The following is a 15,264-nucleotide window of genomic DNA, read 5'->3' on the forward strand; positions in this document are numbered from 1 at the left end:
AGAACTAACTGGGTCACAGGGTCCTTTAGGGTCTTACTTGCAGACATGCAGATTCTCATGCAAACAAATTTAGGGACCCAAATTAACATAATATAAGCAGCACTAGTCCAAACCCACTACAGACCTGTGATAAAAAGAAACTTCACCCTACTCTAAGGCACATTCCTTTCATCTCTGCATTTGTGAGGTGGGGCAGGACCCTCTTTCTGGTTATCTGCTTTACAGCAAACTTAAGGCCAGAATTGACTACATAGGTCTGTGTCAGAAAACATTTAAATATTTTTTATGGACATAAGAAAGGCTTTTCTATGGTTCATTTCTTGTTTCTTAGAGGGAGTACCATGACAGAAACCCATGCAATCAACACTTTTCTGACTTGCAAACTTTGTGTGCTTAACTTCTGTTGCCCAATTCCACATGTTATTTAAACTTTTTTCATTAACCTATTCTTTGTAAAGACATTATATTTTGGTGACTAGATACTAATTTGCATTTACTATGTGGGGACTAATTCTTCTTTTTCCTGTGCTTTAATATTCCTCCTATTTGCAGGAAATATTCACTCCTTTGGGTAATAGAGCTTGTGTTAGATTCTGCCATGACCTAATGATACTTTCTTCTGGTCTTCCCTGAATTCTTCCAGTTTCCTCCTTTAATATCTAAGCTGAGATGCCATCATTTCCTTCCTGAAGTTCTTAACTGATGCAGGCTACTGTGGTTTACATCTCTGTATCTTTTTCTGAAGCTGCAGCTTGGCTACCTTCCCATGTTCCTGTCCCAGAAGCTCAGCCACTTGCAGATGCTTCTTACAGTTAGAGGAACAAAACCACATCCTCCACTGTCCTTTACATGGTAACTGCCATCTTCAATGAGAAATGCAAACTGCTAACATGGGATTCCTTTCTCTTGCACAAGTTTAAGTCCAGGTCCCCTTGGTGTGTAGTTCTCTTTCTCTCCTCCCAGGCTTCCTTCATTATATCCTAATGTTCGTATGAGGGAAGGAGATATTTGTTCTTATAGCTCATGGATGAACCTTACTGTGTTAAACATGTCATCTCTGGAAAACTCTGAGGAGAGTTGTGGTGGTATGACATTTCTTTATTCCCAATCTATGTGATTATGTCAGTGGCCATGAAAAGAAATGACAAAGGATTTGAACAGGAGCCAAGCAGATATGTAAGGAATAGCTCCCCCCCACCAAAAAAAAAAAACAGATTCTCATTACATTGTCATTTTATGCTATTAACATCTCTGTCACAGTGTCTTACATAGTTATTATTAAATGCCATAACGTATCAACGTATCAGTGGCATATTTTGTATGAAAAGTGTCTGGTGACCCTGCCAATTCTCTCTCTCTCTCTCTCTCTCTCTCTCTCTCTCTCTCTCTCTCTCTCTCCTCCCTCCCTCCCTCCCTCCCCCCTCATTTTTATTGGATGTTTTATGTATTTACATTTCAAATATTATCCCTTTTTCTCCCTCTCCCATATCCCCCTCCTCCTTTGCCCCGCTTCTATGATGATGCTCCCACTCCCACCTCAACACCCTGGCATTCCCCTACACTTGGGAAACAAGCCTTTACAGGACCAAGGGCTTTTTTTCCTATTGATGCCAGACAATGCCATCCTCTGCTACATATGCAACTGGAGCCATGGGTCTCTCACACTCTTTGTTTGGTGGTTTAGTCCCAGGGAGCTCTGGGTTGGTTGGTATTGTTGTTCTTCCTATGGGGTTGCAAGCCCCTTCAGCTCCCTCAGTCCTTTCTCTAACTCCTCCATTGGAGTCCCTGTGCTTAATCAGATGGTTAGCTGCAAGCATCCTCATCTGTATCAGCAAGGTTCTGGCAGAGCCTCTCAGGAGACATCCATATCAGGCTCCTGTCAGCAAGCACTTCTTTAAGACTGTATTCTGTTGTTCTCTTCCTTCCAGAATCTATATAAAAATAAGTCAGATGAATTGGGGTACATGTTCCTATTGTTTACTGAATACACTCATTGTACTGGTACTTTAAGACTCAGAAAAATATATGAACTCTTTAAAATCCACAGATTCTGCAAAGCTTCTGTAAGGCAAAGGACACTGTGGTTAGGACAAAACGGCAACCAACAGATTGGGAAAAGATCTTTACCAATCCTACAACAGATAGAGGCCTTATATCAAAAATATACAAAGAACTCAAGAAGTTAGACCGCAGGGAGACAAATAACCGTATTAAAAAATGGGGTTCAGAGCTAAACAAAGAATTCACAGCTGAGGAATGCCAAATGGCTGAGAAACACCTAAAGAAATGTTCAACATATTTAGTCATAAGGGAAATGCAAATCAAAACAACCCTGAGATTTCACCTCACACCAGTGAGAATGGCTAAGATCAAAAACTCAGGTGACAGCAAATGCTGGCGAGGATGTGGAGAAAGAGGAACACTCCTCCATTGTTGGTGGGATTGCAGACTGGTAAAACCATTCTGGGTTGGGGATTTAGCTCAATGGTAGAGCGCTTGCCTAGGAAGAGCAAGGCCCTGGGTTCGGTCCCCAGCTCTGAAAAAAAGAACCCCCCCCAAAAAAAACAAACCCATTCTGGAAATCAGTCTGGAGGTTCCTCAGAAAACTGGACATTGAATTACCTGAGGATCCAGCTATACATCTCTTGGGCATATACCCACAAGATGTCCCAACCTATAAAAAAGGAACGTGCTCCACTATGTTCATAGCAGCCTTATTTATAATAGCCAGAAGCTGGAAAGAACCCAGATGCCTTTCAACAGAGGAATGGATACAGAAAATGTGGTACATCTACACAATGGAATACTACTCACCTATCAAAAACAATGACTGTATGAAATTCATAGACAAATGGTTGGAACTGAAAAATATCACCCTGAGTGAGGTAACCCAATCACAGAAAAACACACATGGTATGCACTCATTGATAAATGGCTATTAGCCCAAATGCTTGAATTACCCTAGATGCATAGAACACATGAAACTCAAGACGAATGATCAAAATGTGAATGCTTCACTCCTTCCTTAAAAGGGGGAACAAGAATACCCTTGGCAGGGAATAGAGAGGCAAAGATTAAAACAGAGACAGAAGGAACACCCATTCAGAGCCTGCCCCACATGTGGCCCATACATATACAGCCACCCAATTAGACAAGATGGATGAAGCAAAGAAGTGCAGACCGACAGGAGCCGGATGTAGATCTCTCCTGAGAGACACAGTCAGAACACAGCAAATACAGAGGCGAATGCCAACAGCAAACCACTGAACTGAGAATAGGACCCCCGTTGAAGGAAAGAGAAAGAACTGGAAGAGCTTGAAGGGGCTCGTGACCCCTTATGAACAGCAATGCCAAGCAACTAGAGCTTCCAGGGACTAAGCCACTACCTAAGGACTATACATGGACTGACCCTGGACTCTGACCTCATAGGTAGCAATGAATATCCTAGTAAGATCACCAGTGGAAGGGGAAGCCCTTGGTCCTACTAAGACTTAACCCCCAGTGAATGTGATTGTTGGGGGGGGAGGGCGGAATGGGGGGAGGGTGGGGAGGGAAACACCCATAAAGAAGGGGAGGGGAAGGGATTAGGGGGATGTTTGCCCAGAAACCGGGAAAGGGAATAACATTCGAAATGTAAATAAGAAATACTCAAGTTAATAAAAAAATAAAATAAAATAAAAATCCACAGATTCATCACAGATTCATCTAGGCACCTGATGTACAGAGCAAAGCATGTGATTTTTATTTTCAAACTAAAATTAAAATCGTGTCACTTAAATCACTGTTATGTGAATAAAGCTTTGAAGCCAAGTTCTAGGAGATGTTGCTTCATGATGTGTGTGGTGTGTATTTTAATCACTAAACTGTGTCATCTGTAGATAAACACCTTCTAAATGGAAGGTCACTATTGTTTTTAACCTGATCAGGAATTCAGCCCTCTCTTTGAGTCTCAGTTTGAGTTCCCACCAATGTCTCACTTGTCTTTACTTTTACCAGGTTCTCTTAAAAGATGTCTCTGAGGGACACTAGTAGGAAATGCAAGAGTTTTTAATATATCTATTCCGTCAATTCTGCTGCTCTCAGCTTGCCTCTGGGATCAGTCTCCAGTCAACTGCAGCATAAATATCTATCTCCTAATTAGTGTAAGAATATATAGTAGTTTTTAATAAATGACAGTTTGCCTTCATCATAACAGACCTTATTTACATTTGTTTTGCATCGAGAGTAAATTATGCCAGTTTCATATGCCCATAAAATATTTGCCACTACCTTTACTGGGTAAAATGTCTACTAAATAATATCCTGCCCATTGCCCCTCCTCCACAGAATCCCACAGGAGATTGGCTTCAAGACATCAGACACTTGACCATGCACAACAGAGGCTACACAGTGTGGGGCTACATAGGGAATGATCTTTGCAGTTAATTCACCATTGGGGATCTGTTTCAATTCCCTCAGAGAATAACATTTCCATCTTCACTGTGCTCTGGACTCTTGCCATTCTGCACACTGATCTCTTTTCTCTGGTCTTGTTGATCTTATAGTTATGGTATAAAACTAAAAATATTTGTTAGATTCTTTCTTCATTTTCTCGTAAAATGGGAACATGCCCAAAGAACTACAATTTTAAGATAGTTCAGTTGCTTTTCACTTGAGAAAATCCTGAATGTTTGAATCACCAATTTTCTTCAGTTTGCCTGGGACTTAGAGTTCTGTTGACATCCTCATTGTTACTCAACTCCATCTTTTCTTTAAAGATATTATTCCATGTGACATTCTTTACAAAGTATATATTTCTACTGTAACAAAAGTCTTGTGGCAATAGTCTTCTAATAGTGAAAAGACCATTAGACCAAAGGAACTGCAGATACAAGATAACACCTGCATCTGACCTGAAGTCCTTCTGCCTAGGGACAAGGTTTCATATAGTTGGAAGGTGTTTTACCAGCTTCTATGGGGAAAAAAAGCAATAAATGTTTCTGCTTAGCTGTCACACCAGTGAACCACAGCAATGAGCAGTGTGGCATGATATCCTAAATGTGCCACAGGCCTCTCACATTTGACATTAGCAGCAGCTGTCTAATTGGACTTAAATGTGGATTGAGAAGATGTACATCATACTTGGAACCATAGACAGCCATTGGTAGCTCGTTGAGAATATACTAATGCCAATATACTAAACCATCATGATATTTCTGGAGATGAGGTAGATAGATTATGAGAGCCAGAGGCCCAGGAGGTCTTCTGTGAGACTGTGTATCCTAAAAAGTAAAGGGAAGCTGCACCCTTGAAACCCAACAACATGCCTACCTGAGCAATGACAATGGCACATGATGCTCTGCAGGGGGATTCTCCTGGCTAGACAATAGAGTATGGGCACCTAAGAACTGCCAAGAGAGGGAGAACTGATGTTCTCAGGGCTGAGCCCACTCATATTCATTCAGTAATATGGGTTACTACTGATAACATAAATACAGGAGACACTGAGGAGCTGCCATAATTATATAGTTATTTGCATGCATATACACATACATATAATACTAATAACTAAAGAATAATATGTCATATTTTAAATGTACTGTCAGGGGACATGAGAGGACTAGGAATGTGGGAAATGTAATTTAAGTTTACCAGTTTTTCAGAAAAAAAATAGTATTGTGAACTGTGATAATATGAGTGAAACTAGAAATTATTTCAGGCATTGAGGGATAGATACTATATAGTTTCATTGATATGTTCAAGATACAGAATTGCAACTTATAAAAGAAGAAGGTAAAATAGTCTTTACCAAGGGCCAGTGACATCAGGAAGCCAAGGCTCTAGGACATCCAGAGCAATGGATGCTCAAAGAATGGAATAGAGAGAAACATGCAGTCTTGTTGCCCTGAATGCTAGAGGTGTGTGGATTATGTGGGGGTAATTTTAGCATCTGAGAAGATAGTGTTTGAGATGAATAGAAACATCATCTTTATGGATTTTTCCTTTGATGAGTATAAAGTGTTCTTTCATGTTTGGCTCATTTTGTTGTTTTGTTTGTTTGTTTGTTTGTTGATTAATTTTGGTTGGATTTCTATTTTGTTGGGTGTTAGCATAGCTGCACCAGGTTATGTCTTAGGTCCATTTGGTTAGAAAATATATTTCCAACATTTTACTCTGAAGCAATAACTATCTGTGATGGTGAGGTGTGTTTCATGTAGGCAGCAGAAAGATGGATTTTTTTTCCCACATCCATTCAACTAGTCTATGTCTTTTTATTGGGGACTTGAGTGACTTTGCAGTGTATTGATTAGTATGTGGTGGGCATTGTTACAGGATATTTGATCATTGTACATCGAACCCCTAATTGTTAGCAATATATACAAGGTTAGATAGATTTATCAGATGGATTTGTCTGTGTATCTTAAAGATATTTAGTTTGGGTGTACCTCTAAAGCCTCCATCGATAAGAACGCTAAAGAATGGAAAGTTCTTGCCTATTTTAAGGCAAGTTGATTGGAAGAGGTCTTGTGATCTTTGCTCAATGACACAAGGCAAAGTTAGTTTGATGGCCTTGAGAAACCCCACTGTAAAGTAGAATAGGTTCTGGTCCCTACTGACTTTGGTTAGAATCCCACATCATGATGGTGACACAGGTTTAGGGGAGGAGTTATTGACTTCTTTGGTAGCAATTGACCCTTCAAAAATGTTTCTCTCTCTCTCTCTCTCTCTCTCTCTCTCTCTCTCTCTCTCTCTCTCTCTCTCTCTTCTCACTTTTTGCTTGGAAGAGCCTTATGGAAAATCTTGGAGTAAGAGATAAATTTCTATTTGGGCTTGCAGGAACTACAGAGTAGCAGCTGGCAGGACACAGGTGAAACAGTATTCTAGGACAAAAACCTGAGGAGCCCTTTTGAGTCCAGAGGAGCTCAAGAGAAAGGTACAGTAGCTTCCTGTTGTTTTTGTTACTAGAGTTGGAATTATGTTTGTGTGGCTGTCTTCTTTTAGGTTTGTTAAAACCTTGCTTTTTCTAGGGTGTAGTTTCCCTCCTTGTGTTGGAATTTTCCATCTATTATCCTTTGTAGGGCTGGATTTGTGAAAATACATTGTGTAAATTGGATTTTGTCATGGAATATCTTGGTTTCTCCATCTATGTTAATTGAGAGTTTTGCTGGGTATAGTAGCCTGGGCTAGCATTTGTGTTCTCTTAGGGTTTGTATGACATCTGCCCAAGATCTTCTGGCTTTCATAGTCTCTGGTGAGAAGTCTGGTGTAATTCTGATAGGTCTGCCTTTATATGTTACTTGACCTTTTTTCCTTACTGCTATTAATATTCTTTCTTGGTTTTGTGCATTTGGTGTTTTGATTATTATGTGATGGGAGGAGTTTCTGATCCAGTCTATTTGGAGTTCTGTAGGCTTCTTGTATATTCATGGTCCTCTCTTCCTTTAGATTAGTGAAGTTGTCTATAATTTTGTTGAAGATATTTATAGACCCTTTAAGTTAGAAATCTTCACTCTCTTCCATATCTATTATCCTTAGGTTTGATCTTCTCATTGTGTCCTGATTTCCTGTATGTTTTGGTTAGGAGCTTTTTGCATTTTGTATTTTCTTTTACTGTTGTGTCAATGTTTTCTATGATATTTTCTGCCCCTGAGATTCTCTCTTCTATTTCTTGTATTCTGTTGGTGATGCATCTATGCATCTATGACTCCTAATCTCTTCCTAGGTTTTGTATAACTAGGGTTGTCTCTCTTTGTGATTTATTTTTTGTTTCTATTTCCATTTTTAGATCCTGGACAGTTGTGTTCAATTCTGTCACTTGTTTGGTTGTATTTACCTTTAATTCTTTAAGGGTTTTTTGTGTTTCCTCTCTAAGGGTTTCAACCTGGTAACTGTTCTGTCCTATATTTCTTTCTTTTTTTTCAGAGCTGAGGACCGAACCCAGGGCCTTGCGCTTGCTTGGCAAGCGCACTACCACTGAGCTAAATTGCCAACCCCCGTCCTATATTTCTTTAAGGGAGTTATTTATGTCCTTCCTAAAGTTCTCTATCACCCTCATGAGATGTGATTTTAAATCTGAATCTTGCTTTCTGGTGTGATGTGGTTTACAGGACTTGCTGTAGTGGGGGAACTGTGTTCTGATGATGCCAAGTAGCCTTGGTTTCTGTTGCTTATATTCTTGTGCTTGCCTTTCACCATATGGTTAACTCTAGTGCTACCTGCCCTTTCTGTCTTTGACTGAAGCCTGTCCATCCTGTGATCCCAGTTGTGATAGAACTCCTCAGAGTCCAGCTTTCTCTGTGATCCTATGATCCTCAGATCCTGTGATCCTGAGATCCTGGGTTTGTCAGCTTCTGGGAGTTAAGTTGCCTCTGGGATCCAGAAATCCTGGTGGGACTAAACTCCTGAGATTCTGTTGTGTCAGAACTCCTGGGAGTTCAGCTTTCTCAGGGTGTTGCAGGAGTGGGAGAGGAGTCAGAGCCCTGGTTTGCACTAGGCCCTGGTGTAAGCTGGAAGGAACTAGGAACTGGCTTGGCAGGGGTTTGTTTGTCTCTTGTTCCTGTGGGGGTCCCACATACACTGGGTGTTGAAAAATGTTGTGGCCTCTGTAGTCTTGAATGTGTCAGAGCTCCAGTGCTCTTGATTATGTCTGGTCTCCTGGGAGTCAAGCTTCTTCTGTGATCCTGTCATCCTGGGCATTTTAGAGCACCTGGTAGTCCAGCTTCCTGTGGGTGTTGTGAGTGTCTGGAGCCAGAGCCCCAGGTCTGCTCCAGGTGCAATTTCAAACTGTGATCCTGGGCATGTTAGAGCACCTGGGAGTCGAGCTTCCTCTGGGTTTTGTGGGACTGGGTACAGACCAGAAGGGACCATGCCCCTGGCTGGGTGGGGGTTCTTGTGTCTCTGGATTCTGGGGCTGTTGTTGTAAAAATATAATGAAAAGACCTCCCATGCTCATCAATTAGCAGGAATAATATTGTAAAAATGGCCATCCTGCCAAAAGCAATCTACAGGTTCAATGCAAACCCCATCAAAATTCCAACTCAATTCTTCATAGAGTTAGAAAGAACCATTTGGAAATTCATTTGGAATAACAAAAAAAAAAACCAGGATAGTGAAGACTATACTCAAAAATAAAATAACATTTGGGGAAATCACCATCCCTGACTTTCAGTTGTATTGCAGAGCAGTAGTGATAAAAACTGTATGGTATTCAATGGAATAGAATTGAAGACTCAGAAATGAACCCACATACCTATGGTCACTTGATCTTTGACAAAGGAGCTAAAACCATTGAGTGGAAAGAAAATAGCATTTTCAACCAATGGTGCTGGTTCAACTTCAGGTCAGCATGTGGAAGAATGCAAATTGATCCATTCTTATTACCTTGTACAAAGCTTAAGTCCAAGTAGATCAAGGACCTCCACATCAAACCAGACACATTCAAATTAATAAAGAAATAGTGGGGAAGAGTCTCGAACACATGGGCACTGGGGAAAATTTCCTGAACAGAACACCAATGGCTTATGTTCTGAGAACAAGAATTGACAAATGGGACTTCATAAAATTGCAAAGCTTCTGTAAGGTAAAGGACACTGTCATTTGGACAAAATGGCAACTGATTAGGAATCCTACATCCAATAGAGGGCACACACACACACACACACACACATATATATATATATATATATATATACATATATATATATATATATATTAGACTCAACAGGATCAAATAGCCATATTAACAAATAAGGTACAGAGCTAAACAGAGAATTCTCAACTGAGGAATATTGAACACCTGGGAAGAACGTAAATAAATGTTCAGCATCCTTAGTCTTCAGGTAAATGCCAATCAAAACAACCCTGAGATACAGGCTCACACCAGTCAGAATGGCTAAGATAAAAATCTCAGGTAACAACAGATGTTGGCAAAGATGTGGAGCAAGAGGAACATTCCTCCACTGTTAATGAGATTGCAAGCTAGTACAACCACTCTGGAAATCAGTCTGAAGGTTCCTCAGAAAATTGGACATAATACTGCCTGAGGACCCAGCTATAGCACTCCAGAGTATATTCCCCAAAATGGTCCAATATATAACAATGACACATGCTCCACTATTATGCTCATAGTAGCTTTATTTATAATAGCCAGAAGCTGGAAAGAACCCAGATGTCCCGCAACAGACGAATGGATACAGAAAATATGGTACATTTACACAATGGAGTAGTACTCAGCTATTAAAAATGACGACTTCATAAAATTCATAGGCAAATGGATGGAACTAGAAAATATCATCCTGAGTGAAGTAATCAATCACAAAAAAAGCACACATTGTGTGCACTCACTGATATGTTGATATTAGCCCAAAAGCTCAGAATACCCAAGAAACAATTCACAGACTATATGAAGGTCAAGAAGAAGGAAGACCAAAGTTCTGATGCTTCAGTTCTTCATAACAGGGGAACAGAAACATTCACAGTAGGAGATATGGAGACAAAGTTTGGAGCATAGACTGAAGGAAAGGGCATCCAGAGACTGCCCCACCTGAGGGTTCACCCCATACACATACAGCCACTAAACAAAGACAGTATTGCTGAAGCCAAGAAGTGCATGCTGACAGGAGCCTGATATAGCTGTCTCCTGAGAGTCTCTGCCAGAGTAGACAAACACAGAGGCAGATGTTTGCAGCAAACCATTGAACTAAGTTATGGGTCCCAATTGGAGGAGTTAGAAAAAGGATTGAAGGGAATGAAGGGGTTTGCAACCCTATAAGAACAACAATGCCAACCAACCAGAGCTCCCAGGGACTAAACCTGCATCCAAAGAATACACATGGACAGACCTATGGCTCCAGCTGCATATGTAGCAGAGGATGGCCTTGTTGGGCACCAATGGGAGGAGAAACACTTGGTCCTGCCAAGGCTCAATTTCTTAGTGTAGGGGAATGTCAGGACAGGGAGGCAGCAAGAGGTGGGTGGGGGAACACCCTCATAGAAGAAATGGGGGCTTGGGATAGGGGGTTTATTGATGGGAAACTGGAAAAGGGGATAACATTAGACATGTAAATAAAAAATATCCATTTTAAAACAAAATAGAACCCCAAATTAAACAATGGAGCTACTGAGGGTGGGGCCAGCTGAAACCATATTCTGGTACAGTCTCTGCCTTTGTTCTTGTCTTAAGTTTAGTGTTTAAATCCTGCCTGGCTTTTTAAAATGATGATTTATGAGGTGTAAGCCACGTAAAACCTTTCCTCCCCAAATTGCTTTTTATCAGAGTACTCCATCACAACAAGAGAGAATCCAACTAATACTCACGAAGTAAAAAGTAATGCGTTTATTTCCACAGATATGTAAGGTCAAAGGGCCTTCCATTCTAAAAGAAATATAAATCTAATTTATATCAAATGTGTCTATTCATTACTGACATTTGTTGATGTGCAAAGTCGAGATGAGTGTTCTGATGTCCAGACCTTGAGCTATTTCTTTGAAATAGAATGCTCACAGCATTCTATGCTATGAACACTCAATAATTCTGTTGCAAAGAAGGTCCAGGGGTATCTGCATGTAATACATAGGTAGATCTATTCAAAGCAAGAAAAGAATAACCACAGACACACGAGGATTGACAAAAGACACATGTTCACTTAGGTAAGTAGTAAACCCTCCCATATGCACAAATGGATAGTATAATGTTTACTGTTGTGGAGGGTAGCATGTGGACGTATTATAAAGTCATATAATAACGTCCATTGCTCAGTCTTCTGTAGGGTAACCATTCAATAATGGCCTAATGACCCAGCACAGTATGTATACAGAGAAAATATGGAACTCTTTACACAGCTTCTGTGCCTCCTTGTAACAGATGCAGTGATAAAGGGGCCTGTAATTCATCTGGGGGAAATGGGAGAGGCTCAGTGTGGTGGACATAGTGGTCTTGAGAACTTCACTAGCAAGGAGTCTATTTCACTGGATTATTTGCTTATCACTGATGAAAGGATGTATTTTTTTTTTAAAAAAAAAAGTCAACTGGCAGGTATTTGACCATTTGTTTTTGTATATATTTAAAGAGTGGGGAGATAATATTTTCTTCAAATATCAATTCCTTTTCTGAGATTCAATTTTTTTTCTTGTTTTTATTTTTTTCTTTCGAGACAGGGTTCTCTGTGCACTCATAACATTTGTGTACCTCAATCTAAAACTAGGCTGGCTTCTGACTCAGATATCAAACACTCTCTGCTTCTTGGTCATGGGATTTAAGATGTATGCCACCACACTCAGCTTAAAATTTTTAATCGTGAATATTTGTTTTAGTTTATGAACATTTGCGTGCATGAATATGTGCATTCATACATGTATGTGTGCTCTTGCTTGTGTGTTTATACATTTTTGTACATAAGCCTTAAGATGACAGATTAAGGGGTCTGATCTCCTAGAACTGCTGTTACATGTGCTTGTGAAACACACTATGGGTTCCTAATATCCTGCTTGAATGAGGCTACCTTTAGATTCTGCGTGCTCACATTGGGCCTACACCAGGGTAGCTCCTCCTCCTCTTGAATTAAACAATTCCACTAGGAAATAGCGAACAATGCAGAAGAATTGTGAATAAATACTGCATCCTCAAGGATTAGCACCTCTCATATGAATCAGTAAGTACCTCAGTTAAGTTTCCATGTAACAAACCCAAGCATACGTGAACACACAAATGCATATTAGAAGCCTGTCTCCAAGAGGGTACTCCTCCCCACTAAACCCCGCCTTCCATGGGACCTCAAATCTCTCAAGGATTAGGTACATCTGAAAGAACCTTGCTCTAGTCTCGGGTTGGCGTGCCCCAGGAAACACGAGAGTCCGGCTTGATGTAAAGGCAAGAGGCCATTTATTAGTAACGGAGCTCCGGGCCGACACATATCTCACTCAGGAGACAGAGGAGTCAACCCCGAAACTCAAAAATCAGGGGTTTATATAGGGAAAACTAGGGGGTTTGTCGCGCCTACACACAATTGGCTAATTTCTGGCGCGACTATAATGTATTGGCTCATTCAAACATAGCAGTGAGATTACAACACAGCAGAAGAGTACGTGCTGACTGGGGCATCAGGATTTTAGAAGCCAGGCTTATCAGGGTTTGAAGGACATCTGGTTAAAGTGTGACTCTGAGTAAGCTGGGGGAGATGCCCTCCTGTTAGATAGTTTATGAGTCAGTCCTGATAACTCGGGCTGGTTCCTGCATTCCTTTTCTTTATCTTTATGGTCTTGTTAGTTCTAGTGGCAGGGAGGGCCCCTTCATGCCTGGACTTGCCTGGGCTTGCCTTTTACGGTTTTTAGCCCTGAGTCTGTGAATTTTGAAACTTACTTTTTTAAACCTTAAATCTGTATAACTTTCCTTTCACATCTTCTATCACTGAGGTCAGATCAGGCAGTCCTCTGCTGTATATATGTCAGGGCCTTGGACCAGCTGCTGTATGCTGCCGGGTTGGTGGCTCTGTCTGAGAGATCTCAGGAGTTCAGGTTAGTTGAGACTACTGCTCTTCTATGCGGTCGCCCTCCTTCTCAGCTTCTTCCAGCCTTTTCCTAATTCAATCACTGAGGTCCCCAACTTCAGTCCACTGTTTGGGTTTAAGTATGGGTGTCTGACTCAGTCAGCTGCTTGTTGGGCCTCTCAGAGGACAGCCATGCTACGCTCCTGTCTGTAAGCACACCATAACATCAGTAATAGTGTCCGGCATGTTTTTATATTGGAGTCTCTCCTTGAGATGAATCCCAAGTTGGGCTGGTCACTGGATATCCTTTCCCTCAGTATCTTCTCTATTCTTCCTGCAGTTCTTTTAGACAGGAACAATTCTGGGTAGAGACTTGACGGTGGAATGACAACCTCTTCCCTCCATTTGATGTCCAGTCTTTCAGCTGGAGGTGAGGTCTACACATTCCCTCTCCCCATTGTTGGGCATTTCACCTAAAGTCCCTCCCTTAGAGTCTTGAGAGTCTCTCAACTCCCAGGTCTCTGATACATTCTAGAGGTTCTCCTCCCCAATACCTGATCATGTTCTACCTTTCCCTTCCCCCTCCTCTATTCCATCCAGGTCTGTCCCTCCTTCTCCCTGCCTCCTGTGATTGCTTTCTTCTCCCTCTCAAGTGGGATTGAATCATCCTCATTTGGGTCATTTGCTTGCTAACCTTCTTGAGTTTCCTGGATTTTATCCTGTATTTTTTAATTTCCTCAGTTTCTTTTGTTATGTCTCCCTTTTAATTTCTGATTTTGTTAATTTGGATACTGTCTCTGTAACTTCTAATTAGTTTGGCTAAGAGTTTCTCTTTTTTGTTGATTTTCTCAAAGAATCTGCTTTTGGTTTTATTGATTCTTTGTTTAGTTTTCTTTGTTTCTATTTGTTTCATCTTAGCCCAGAATTTCACTATTTCCTCCCATCTACTACTCTTGGGTGTGTTTTCTTCTTTTTGTTCTAGGGCTTCCAGGTGTGCTGTTAAGTTGCTAGTGTAGGATCTCTCCAATATCTTCATGAGGGCACTTTGCTCAGTCCTACATAAGCTTCCTGATTCCATATTTTTAAGTAAAGCAGGTCATGAAAGTATGGACTTTCCATTAGGTAGTAAGATACAATAAAATCCTTTAAAATCAGCTTTCTAGCAAAATAACGAGAAAACATCACCTTGAAAAGCTCGACTTGTTGGACCCGAAGGACCACCACCAAAGATCCGTTTGTCCCCAAATACCACCAGAGCCGAGATTTGATACAATCAGCAATAGGTTTATTAATAAACCAGGGTTCCTCAACCTTCAAGCAGGAGAAGAACAACAACCCCGTCCTACAGATACAGTCTACTTTTAAGCACAAAATATACAGGAATGGGGATGGGTACATTGAGGCACACAAGGATTGGTTGGAAACATTTGTCCTTTAACTTCATTGGTACATTGGTCACAGTGACTGGAGCAGTGCTGTGGTTTTGGGTGGTGGAAAGTCCGTGCTGTTCCTGCCAGTCATGAGACTACCACCTGCTGGTCATAGGACCACAAGGACAGGGTGTAACTAAGTCAGAAAACCACAAATGGGCGGGTGAGGTGTAACCCGTGGAATTTCCCGGCATGGGTATTTTTCTTAGAGGAGGGGTGTAGCTTGTGGAATTTTCCTTTGGTTCCACAGACTCACAGGCTAACATCGTTGCTGCAGTCACAGGAGTCTTGGCTACCCAAAGTCACCTACTCACAGATGGGCAGGAATCCTGGGAGTGAAACACCGGTTCATTGGGTTCCTGAAAGCTCTT

At 41.0% G+C, this 15,264-nt stretch overlaps 1 protein-coding gene and 1 long non-coding RNA gene across 2 annotated transcripts in view; one reads left to right on the forward strand and one right to left on the reverse strand.

The window, feature by feature from the left end:
• Zfp455 (zinc finger protein 455) overlaps positions 1-15,264 on the forward strand; it is a 118,947-nt gene that overhangs the window by 27,623 nt on the left and 76,060 nt on the right. The gene's annotated exons all lie outside the window — the stretch shown is intronic.
• LOC134485874 (uncharacterized) lies at positions 14,734-15,259 on the reverse strand. The gene is made up of 2 exons (XR_010064169.1): positions 15,150-15,259; positions 14,734-14,995 (listed from the first exon to the last, which is right to left on the reverse strand). It is a non-coding gene; the product is annotated as an uncharacterized LOC134485874 (long non-coding RNA).

Source organism: Rattus norvegicus, chromosome 2 (assembly GCF_036323735.1).
Source record: "Rattus norvegicus strain BN/NHsdMcwi chromosome 2, GRCr8, whole genome shotgun sequence".
Classification (NCBI taxonomy): domain Eukaryota; kingdom Metazoa; phylum Chordata; class Mammalia; order Rodentia; family Muridae; genus Rattus; species Rattus norvegicus.